An 11,717-nucleotide genomic window follows, 5' to 3' on the forward strand; every position below is an offset into this window, starting at 1 on the left:
TCATATATATGTGGTATATGTGTGGGTATAGTAATTAGTCTGTATTTCATCACTTATTTCCATTTTTCTCACTTTTATGGCATTTTAATTTTTTATAGTTTATTCTTTGATGAATAGAAAAATTCTTTTCTGAATGTTTCCATTTGCTTTATATATAGGAAACTTCTTTCTGTCTCATGAACTACTGCATGTGTGCCCATATTTTCTTATAGTTGAATGATTTATGACATTCAACTTTTTAATACATCTGGGTTTTATTTTTTATGTAAGGTGCATAACACTGTTATTCAAGAAACCTGCTCCATAATTTAAATGTTTCCTTTTGTTACACATGCCAGAGGCAAATGGAACTAATACCCGTGAGTCCCGTCACGTGTATTATTCCTTTTGAAGGTATGTCTCTGTTAATTAAATACATACACCATTATTGATAAAATATGACTTCTCAGCTGTCTCTTTCATGAAGAGGGTAGGTCAGAAGTTAACATCAGCCTTAAAGCCATGAGATAAAATGTTTTAGTTTTAGTTTGTTGTTTGTATGGAGATGGTTTTTGACTGTTGTTTATTTTCCTTGGGACATTTTGTTTGTTACTTCATGGTTTGGCAAATTCTGAGGGCATCTTTTCCATTTTAATAATGAGGCTAAGTCCCCAACAGCTGACTGTGGCTTTTGGCCTGGGTGGTCCTTGGAATGTTACACCCCCTGTGCTGCCCCAGACCTCAAAGGATCCCTGGCAGGCAAGGCAGGAATTGACACTGGCCACATTCCTGGGGTCTGGCTGCAAAACATGGTCAAGAATTATTCCACTCCTCAACGTAGTGCATAGATCACCCATCAAAACCCTGAGTTTGTTGTTTAAAATAAACAACCTAATCCATTTAATTCTCCTATCTCCCTCCTTTATTGAGTCCTTCCTTTAGAACACCAAAGACTAGACAAGTAGCTGAGAGAAGTCTTTGAGACGTGCTGCCTAAGCTCAAAATGCCAAAGGAACGCCATAGCCTCCTTTTGAATGCGTACGTCAACTTGCACTTGGCATTCATCATAAACTGCTCTGCCTGCCGAGAAACAGGTCTTAGGAGAACCGCGTAAGCATCACTATAAATGCTTCACAGGACGTGAAAGCCCTCTTCTGTGCACAATATCGTCAGACTTTACTCCACACATTAGAGCAGTGCTTTAGTACATTGTAGGGTTGTCTCTGTGATGGAGGGATTCACCTTCTAGCGTCCTCAGTCCTTTTGATCTTTCCCTGAGCAAGGAACCAATAAAGGAAAACACTTTAGCTAGAGATTTGAAACTCCGCAGGGCAACAAATTCTAAATAGAAAGTGAAGACTCTGGATACACACAATACAATTCTAGCTTTTGTCAGAGGGAAAAAAAAAAAAATGTCACCGCATAATTAAAATAGATTATCACTAACAGAAAATTAACAAGATAGCTCATTAAGTGTCAAGAAGAAACTATGTGCTATCTTTGAATTGGCTGATTGCCATAACTTGTACAAGAAATGTATTTGAACCTTGTCTGCTTTTTGCATTTGCTTAGACTGGGCTTACCTCCTACAACCTTTTTGCTGCCTTCATCTTGATTTAAACTCTTTTTCATTCAGACTGTAAGACTATTATTACAAAACACCGCACTCCACACGTTGTTGTTTAGTCACTAAGTCAAGTCTGATTCTTTGCAACCTCATGCACTGCCACACGACTGGCTTCCCTGTCCTCCACTATCTCCCAGTGTTTGCGCAGATTCAGGGCCTTCAAGTCGGTGATGCTTCTAACCATCTCATCCTCTGCCGCGCCCTTTTCCTAAGCCTTAAATCTTTCCCAGCATCACCACTCTACTCAAAATATTTATGACAGACTCCAGTCACCAAGGGCAGTAATTCTAAAATATTCTGACTGTATGTCACCAAGCATCATAACACTGAACCACTTTGCCTGGTCATTCTAATTTTCCATACCTTCAAAGTATATCCTCTTTTTAATTTCCTATTTCATCTGCCTGCCTATATTCACTTATTTGTTCTCATCCTTGGTAATCTGATTCACCATCTTTAGTCAGGATACCATCTTAATTTCTTTGCACCTATTAACCATCTAAACACTGAGAGCTTCACAGTTTAATAGTTACATGCTATTGTTACGGAAATTAGACATTCTTCTCTAAACAAATTGAAACTGCCCTGGAGGTATAAATCACATACTATAATTTCTCAATTTTAAAACATATTGTTTAAGACAACGTGAAGTTAGGAAAGTGGAGAAGAGTGTGTGTGGTGATTAATGATGATGGCAAAAATTGACAAAGACATTTTACTTGTATCATGAGGCAATCATCAGTAACAAAAATTTCTTTGGGGAAATCAATTTGGATATTTTAAAAGTTTAGTTTACTGCATGCTCATCAAAGGATTTTGGTCAGAATTAGGACAAAGTATATAGAGTTCATTAAGAAAGATGATGTGGGTAGATTGAACTAGAAGAGGTTTTATTTTATTTTATTTTTTCCTGACTCATTGCTGTTGCTGGTTTTCACTAATAAAAATGCACGTATATTTTGTAAATAAATGAGATTACTTCAATACAAAAGAATATAATGGAAAATGTGTGCATTTGTCTTGTTGTAGCAGCAATTTCAGGAGTAAGGGGTAGGGTGAGGGAACTGATCAGTGCAGAAGACATGCCCAAAGAAGGCTATTTCTCATATCACTTGAATTTATTTTTGCCTCTTGGCCCCCATGACGTCCAGTCCTTCGAGAGGCTGACTGGCCACATTGGCCACAGAGTGACTGATTGAGGGAGGTTAAGACACTCCTACCCTACCTGTCCCTGGCTTGAAGCCGTGGTTGGCATTCTTCCTCCCCCTCTTCCGTCAGCCAGCGCTCACCCCCTGGGATCACCCAGACTTTCCTGGTCAAGTTTATTACAAGTTCCGAGTTGTTTGCTCTTGTCAGGCTGTGGTTAGTGCAATTGATTGTTTAGTTTTAACTGAGCACTGAAGCAGCGACAGACAGAGAGTGGATTTCATGAATTCCAGATGAATTCCTTTAAGCTCCCTGTCTGTAACAACTCTAGAATCTTCCGGTAATAGGATCATTAGCCTTTCCTATTTTCCTGTCACTGTACTGACGTGAAGAGATCAAAACGACCCGATGCTGATCTTACCTCCAAGCTCCGTGCAATCCTTCCCGGGTTATTTCCTGGAGATCTTTCCTCTGTGGGAGCCAGGCTCTCCAGTTCAGCTGATGTTCGTGTCATGGGATTCAGCAATACAGATTCTGAAAATGAAACAATGAGAATGTCAGTAAGAATACCCAGCCCTACTTCAAACTCTTGGGCTATGGACCTGTGTATTGTAGTTACTTTGGACATAGCATCATATGTCAGGCATTGGCTCAATGCAATGTCCTGTATCCTGGAGGACAGTGCCCAGAGTTTTTGCTGGAGACTGATTATATTGGATTAAAGGAAAGCGATCTTGAGAATCCCAATTCCCAAAATATTATCCCAATTGATGATTTTCAGTGACCTAGTATTGGTGGCTTTAAATCAGCCATGATGGGAGTATTGGCACCTTGAAAACTGACAAATGTGTCATTAGGACATTTTATTTATTTATTTTTGAAAAAACCGTTGTTGAACTTTTACCAACATACCACAGGCACTGCCTCTATTATGCAGTGAGTTGTTCTAGAGTTGGCATCTTATCTGATCTTCCTTCTATCATTCTACTAGGCTTCCAAATTCTGAATGATATGCTATATCATAGGAGCAGTGGACCCCATGGTTAAAAAAAAAAAAAAAATTGTCCTATTTCTTTTGGTATAAAAGAATCACATGGTCTGGGGAAAAAATGTGTGGAATACAAGTCTAGAAAAATCAGGAATTTTATAAACTGTCAGACAGTGGTACTGACACATAGCCAGACACATATCAAATCTGGTAAGGGCTTCCATTTCTCTTTCTCCCTTTCTTTTCTTTCATTTTCTACTTGCTCCATTCTGTCTGAACTTCTCTTGAAGGCCCTATGGAGATTGGCTGTAAATACTTAAACAAATTTGAAAAATCTCTAACATGAAACATGCTCTCCCCATCCATCCAACTCCTGTTTGCAGTAGGAGCCATTGCTCTGAATGTTAATGTCCCATGGATTATATTCTGATATATTTACATTGTTTCCTGCCAAAATAATGAGTCAAAATGACAAATAGCAAAGTTTTTCCAATCATTCTAGATAACTTGATTCCTCAATAGACTTACGCTATCATAGTGTCTTAGAGCAAGGGAGAACGTTACTGATCACTTAAGGCATGTTCAAAAATTATTGCCTCAAAGATAGTGTTGAAATGCATCAGTGGTCCAATGGACCCAAATAATTGGTTCCATCTGATAATGTATTTAAAGTAAGTCCTTTATGTTGAGCTTTCATTTCTCTACTCATTTATATGCTCATTAATTTTCTTCTAACCCAATTATTCACTTGTATCTACTAAGTTCTGGATTTTCAGACTTAGCTTTTAAATAAGAAGATCAACATTTATTTTCATGTCGCCAGAGATTTAATAAATCATTCAAATATCTATAAACTGTGTGCTAGGCACAGTGTTAGACAGTGGAGGTAGGTGCTGAATAAGACCTAAGTTCCCCTGTTAAGAAATGTTTAATTGGCAGTAGATTATATACATGTGGAGTTTTGCTCAGAAGTCAGAACTGGAGTTAAAAATGTGAATTTTTGAAACTGTCAAGTACTTCTTACTTTCCAAAATGCTTTCCAAACTATGTGTTTGAGAACTCTAGCTCCTTGAGACTTTAGAACACTGAGCAATCTTCCAGAAAATAAGCTAGTTAACCATGTTAGCACAGCATTTACCAAATTATTGACTATGACTCCTCTTCTCAGAAAAAGGCTGACAAGATCTCACTAAATTGATTTTCTGGAAAACAAAATTTGAATATATAAATCAGATATAATTGATTTATATCATATGTTATTATTCAAATAATTTCCCAGGGATATTTATAATACTGATATATTCATGAGCGCTCATATATTTTACCATGAAAGCAAGAGATACAGAGTAAATAGGACATCATAAAATTTGACATGCTAGCATTTTGCAAAGATGATTCTTGCCATCAACCAAACTCTAAGTTTTCTGAAGGGTTTGACATTTTATCTGCAGAGATAAATTCTAAGCACATCCTTCCTTAAGACTTTCCTAGCAAGAACTAGAAGAACAATACGTGTAGGCAGTACACTTTTCCTACCTCTGAATTCTCCAGATATTTCCCTAGACAGAGTCAAAGGAAAAAATCAAATAGAAAATCAATGTGGCTTCTGCAGATGCAAAAGGCACATGGATGTGAGGGTCATTTGCATGATGTGTCTTCTCTTTATTTTTCCTGCTTCTTCTGACCCCTTCAGACACAACATGTACCCATCTCTGAGCTATCAAGACAACTCCCACAGGACCATCACTTTTTGTTTTTAAAACTTGGAGGTTTTAAGAAGACACTGTCAAATGACTATGAAAAAAAAAAAATGCCCGGAGTGTGCTGACCCTGCCAGGTTTGTGAGCCCAATGGCTGGACAAGAAAAGAAGTAGGGGCATAAGCTACCATGCAAGGCATGCTATGAACACAAGGTCTCCCTGGATCCCTAACAACAAGAATCACACTAGGGCGTGTGGGCTTTTTACAGTCAAGGTTTATGCTCTGGTTTTTTAAAAAATGTGTTTTACAGGTGAACCAAAGCTTATAACAAGGGAAAGAAGGTATAAGAGGAGCTGGCTTGTTCTACTTCAGCAGCATCCAAAGAAGAGGAAAAGAAACAAGGGAGAGACTGATGCCTTTTCCTTCGAGGCCAAAGGAGAAAAAGAAAAATCATGTTATTGGCCAACTCTACCTGCTGGTAATAATTAGGTCAGCCCACTGAGAAAATGAAACATGGTGTTTTTTAAATTGACATTTCTTAATTTTTCACAGAATTGGGCACGGAGCATGTACCTTCATCCAGCATGCGGCAGCCACGTGCCTGGATTTTGCCCAGGAATGTTGCACCTCTGGACACACAGATATGCTGGGCTTTATGGGGATTTATGGGCACTGGTTCCTCCCTCCCACTGGTTCTAGGCGCGTGCTTACTGGCATCAAACAGATTTGGCCACCTGCAGCCTGTGAGGCTGGACCAAGTGAATGATGGAGCTTGGATACAGAGGTGAATTGTTTGGTTCCCCCAAATACGACATGAAATGAAAAGTCGAAGTGTTAGTTGCTCAGTCATGTTGGCCTCTTTGCCACCCCATGGACTGTAGCACACCAGGTTGCTGTCCATGGAATTCTCCAGGCAAGAATACTGGAGTGGGTGGCCAGTCCCTTCTCCTGGGGATCTTCTCAACCCAGGGATCGAACCTGGGTCTCCTGCATCGCAGGCAGATTCTTTACTATCTGTGCCACCAGGGAAGCCTGAAATGAAAAGTGGAGGGCAAAGAATTAAAAGGTATGTGTACTGAGGTAGTAATTAGCACCAAGCCAAGTGGAGAAACAGTGAATGTGGAGACTTCTCATTTCTCTAAAGGAACATCTTCCTGAAGATAGGAGGGGAGATATAAGTAGCCGGCTAGGCTACTCTGTCCATGTGATTCTCCAGGCAAGAATACTGAAGTGGGTTCCCATGTTTTCTGTGTCTCCTGCATTGGCAGGCAGATTCTTTACTGCTGAGCTACCTGGGACATAGGGATCTTAAGAAAGAAAAAATCAAGGATTCTCTCCAAAGCCCAGTACTTGCCTGCCTCACCAACCACCTCATTCCTTGCCTTTGATCTACCTATCATATCCCTTCACTTTGTAAGCACATCAAATAATTTTAATTTCCTGTATACATTTGCAAATCCCTTCACAACAACACTTAAGTCATTTAAAGAATAACTGTGAATTGTAGTCCGGTCCAGCTGACAGACCAAGAAAGTCATCACAACTTCTCAAATAAACTAATTTCCACCCATTTTCAGTCTTACAGTCAGCTATGGGAGAAATCAAATGAACACAAAACCTGGATCCAGTGACAATTTGCTATTGTTCTATTTATGCTTCTCCACTGCACTTAACTTCATAACCTAAATTTTGGTCATGCACAAATATTTACCACTTTTCAAACAAAATTTCTATGAACTAGTTTCAAGTTTTCTTTCCTGTTATTTTGAATGGCAATTCAAACCCTGCCATAGTAGCCACTTTCCAAAGTTCTAACCCTCATCTCACAGATGATAACAGTGTAAGCAAACACTGGCCCTCACCCCTTCTCCAGCATCTGGGCACACAGTACCACTGTACTTCTTACTAGTCCACCTCCTTTCCCTCACTCACGTCATATTTTTCATAGTCCCCTGAGTTGATTTAACAAGAGAAACTTGAGCAGAAGTGATGCAGGCCCTTCTGGAAAGAAATTTGAAGAGCCATTGCATGCTTTTCCACATTTCTTATTTTGTTTGTGTCTTGGTAGTGATGAAAGCACCAAAGCAAGACTCTTTAAGCGTTACCGGGAGTATAGCTGTCCCCTACCTACAGCTGAACCACACTGAATATGTGCCGTAAGTGAGAAACACACATCTGTGTGTGTGTGTGTGTGTGTGTGTGTGTGTGTGTTATGCACTGAGATTTGGAAATGGCTTGGTATCAGCCTAATCTATCGTAACTCTACCTTCCGACTCTCTGATTCATTCAGTGTAAATTAAGCTCTTCTTGCCTTTGTTTAGTATCACTGTTTTTATATTATGAGTAAGACATTTGTTTTATTGTAGGACACTTAAAAATTGTAGGACACTTTAAAAAACCAATTTTTAAATTAAAATTTTGATTAAAATTAAATTAAAATATTTGATTCCACTTGTAATTCTAATATCAAATAATGACTATAACAGTGAATAAGTGACATTTAATTTAATGAACAAGGATGGTTAAAATTTTCTAGAATCTTCTTTCAAATCTCTATATGGTCCTTGATAGAAAAACTTTTTTCTCTCATTAAAATGTTGATTTTTTTTTTAACTGGCATAAAATGCTTAGGGTATCAACAGAATTGGCTCAACACTTGGACACTTTAAGTAAATTCTTTCATGATTAAACAGGAAATTATGACAACATCTAATCATAACCTATTATTAGTTTAGTAGATTATCTGCAAAGAAATGAGAAAAAAAGAATTCCAGAAATCTAAAAAATGTAACATTTCATAGTATAATTTATACCCTGCCCTTTGCCTTCCTAAGTAACATAAATGCATAATGACCTTTTGGTACAGAGAAGCATCCTGACATTTTTATCATATTTGCCTTTATCTGACATTAGATCTGTTCAGACCAAAAAAAAAAAAAAAACACCTCTATTTAATATCTCACTTAAGAGTATCCAGTTAAACAAGAGCATCTCAGCTGATTCCAAATCTGAAAGCATTATATGAGGTGACTTTTTTTTCCTGTCTCCCTATGGTTTGCATAAAAAAAGAAATCTCAAGGATAGGTCTTTAAGACATGTTCAACCCTGCTATGACTGTACCCATGGGGTTAAGTCAAGAAAGTATTGTTGCTTGTAATTGATAAAAAAAGACTATCAATGTACAGCTATTAAATCTATCAATATATAGTTATTAACTAACTTTTTATAAGGGACATTTCTGCAGTTATATATACTGCCTGTTCACTACCTGTTACAGGCTGAAGTATTGGCTGTTTGGCTGTCTCTCCCAAAAATCGTATGTTGAAATCCTAATACCAGGTACCTCCAAAGTTGACTTTTTTCCAAAATAGAGCCTTTAAAGGTATAGTTAATTAATATGAGGTCAAATTAGAGGAAGGAGGGCTGCTTATCCAGTGTGACTGATGTCCTTCTACGAAGACACCCATAGGAAAGACAGAAGCACCCTGGAAGAATGCCAGGTGACGATGAAGGCAGAGATTAGAATTATACAGCCGCAAGCCAAGGGATGTCAAAAACTGTCAGCAAGCCACCAGAAGTCAGGATGAGGCAAAGAAAATTCCCTGTGAGACAGCAACTTTCTATTGTGTTAACCCACCTCTTTGAGGTTCTTTGTGATGGCAGCTCTAAGAATCTAAGACACTCCCTAACCATTTAAGGTACTTACTCTAGGGAAGCGTGAAGTCAAAGGATCCGGGAGGACAGGAACACAAGATGAAGCTGGGATAGCTGCCTAATGCATGGCAGCTTGAAAAGCATTAGGCAGGGACGGAGGTGGTGTTGCTTCTGCCTGACAAGGTTTTAGAAGGTTTAGAACTCAGAGTCACCCTGTGAGAAAAAGAAACCATGGATAAAGGGCCATGTGACATGAGGCTGGAACCCTTAATCCTGAAGGACTCACCTGCCTCTCAAGAGCTCTGTGCAACCCATCTATGTGTTTTTCCCCTTCAAGTGCAGGATTATCCACAATATTTACAGCTGTTCCATAACGCAAAAACAGCATTCATTCAGCAATGTAAACATTCAAGAAAGGACTTGAAAGCACAAGTTCTTTTGCATTTTTACAAAAGATGAATTCTTTTTTTCTTTTTTAGATCTTTTAAGAAATTTGCAAACGCGTATTAAAAACTTGATCTCTAAATTAAACTAAATTAAAAACTTGATCTCTCATTTCACATTTGGTTTCAGCCAGTCCTAATCACACATTTGGTTTCAGCCAGTCCTAATCAGCTCAATATATTAATTTCCAAAAAACATTTCCTAAAATGATCTTAATTGGAACACAAACAACCTTAAGGATAATGAGAAACTGGGAAGAAAAGGAGGTCAGATTTAGATAAAATACAAGTCTAAAAAATAAGACCAGATGAGTTCTGTACAGTTTCCTTTAAACAAATGTATTATTAAAGGAAATAACTTAATATGCAAACTCATTAAATCACATTCCAGTGTCATTTTTTCCCCTTTAAATAATTCTTTTCTGAATCAGTGCAAACCAGCACTTAAGCTGTTTCCTCAGAGTATGTTTGATTTGTAAATACAGGGCAAAGGAATAAAAACAACAAAAACATCCTATTAAAAAGCAGACTAATTGGCAAAATGCCCTCTGAGCTCTTTCAACAGATTTAAAAATCTCAGCCAAGCATCTGAATTTATGGTAGTTTTATCTTTCATCACGGCTGTTAGGTGACCTCCGTCTGTATGCCCGACATTCAGCTCTCTACAGACTTTCAAAGTGTAAATCAGCCCTTGAACTTGGTCATGAGAAGACATTTGACATGGAGTGTTCTAGAGAGACTAAAATATGTCTCTCTTATCGAATTGTTTACTCTGAATTGATATTTAATTCTTCTTCTTCCAGCCACTCACAGGCTCATTTCAGCCTTGTTTTTCTAGCCTCTCTGTCCTCACCCTTGAGTGGCAGGTATATTAGCTGAATTTGTCGGGCTAGTGGCCTGTCCCCCAGAGCAAAGCTGGAAGGACTGACCTCATGTTCCCAGCGTGCGCGGCCAGCGCAGCCTTCCCCAGCAGCCCGCGCCCGTGAAGACCAGGCGGGCTCTCAGCTGCCTTCCTGAGTGAGTGTGATGATAAAGTTTATCCCATCAGGAAGGGAAGCTTGGTCAGAGTCCCGTGGCATGGCTTATGTTGAGAGTGAACTTTTCGACATTTCAAATCTGCCATATCAAATTAAGCAGAATAAAGCCGGCTGTTTGCTGGATTATTTATAACATCACAGGAAACTTGGAATGACTTATTAAAGAATGGAAATATTTCTCTTTCTTTAGCAAGAAGCTTGCCTCTGCCAAGATACACAGCAACTGGCTGGGTATGAGAACGGTGCAAGAGAGTTCCCACTTCCAAGGTTATTAAAACATACCTGGGCTCCTTTAAAAGCTCAGCCGAGCAGGAGGATGGACCCTGAGGCTGCGCCACTGGCTGTGTGGGCAGTCCTTGCTACATGCACATGAAAAACAAAAGGAACAGGGGCATTGGATTTTGCTGTGAATACTGCTGACCATAAGCTTTGGACAAAGGTGTTTATCACCCTAATAAGCCCCAAGGAATGCTGCCGGAAGGGCGACTCTGAAAGTGGTTTTAGCGTCCTTGCTCATTTACCGAACTGAGCTGAGTCCAGAAATCGCTGATGAAAGCCAGCGATGGAATTTGGCAATATAAGCTCTGTATACGTGAGACTTTTTTGTGTGTGTAATTTTACTTTTTCATTACAAGACAATATTGGTTCCAGTAAACAATTTGAGGATGTAGCCGTATATGAAGCTTTTAGGCACTCAGAACCTCACCACCCAGAGACACCAATTTTGGAAAATTATGTAGCTTATATAAAATTATGTACATAATCTTCCAATTATGTATCTTTATCAGTTTTTTCTTCTATGAAAAATAACATTTACACTCACAAATTGTCCAAGGAAAAAATACATTGTTTAGTAATGTGCACTTTAAGTAAACCAGTACATGTGTACTAATACACACATACACTCTCATACATATACTTTTATACACATAGGTATATGTGTATATACATAAATATTAAAATACACAAACACACGCATCTATATATCTATTTTATGTTTTTATTTATCTTTGAAAATGTAATATCCAATCACTTGGATGTTCCATATTTATGCAAAGTTTTTCTTTCTTTTTTTTTGACTAAATTGTTTCAAATTATTCCTTTTTACCATTACAAATAATGTTAAAGTGAATATTCTCATA

At 38.4% G+C, this 11,717-nt stretch overlaps 1 long non-coding RNA gene across 1 annotated transcript; it reads right to left on the reverse strand.

Moving 5' to 3' along the window:
• Nucleotides 1-3,231: 3,231 nt before the first annotated feature.
• Nucleotides 3,232-10,935, reverse strand: LOC122444352. Its single transcript, XR_006270197.1, has 3 exons — nt 10,858-10,935; nt 9,148-9,308; nt 3,232-3,286 (listed from the first exon to the last, which is right to left on the reverse strand). It is a non-coding gene; the product is annotated as an uncharacterized LOC122444352 (long non-coding RNA).
• Between the last annotated feature and the right edge of the window lie 782 nt (nt 10,936-11,717).

This window comes from Cervus canadensis, chromosome 6 (assembly GCF_019320065.1).
Source record: "Cervus canadensis isolate Bull #8, Minnesota chromosome 6, ASM1932006v1, whole genome shotgun sequence".
Classification (NCBI taxonomy): Eukaryota; Metazoa; Chordata; class Mammalia; order Artiodactyla; family Cervidae; genus Cervus; species Cervus canadensis.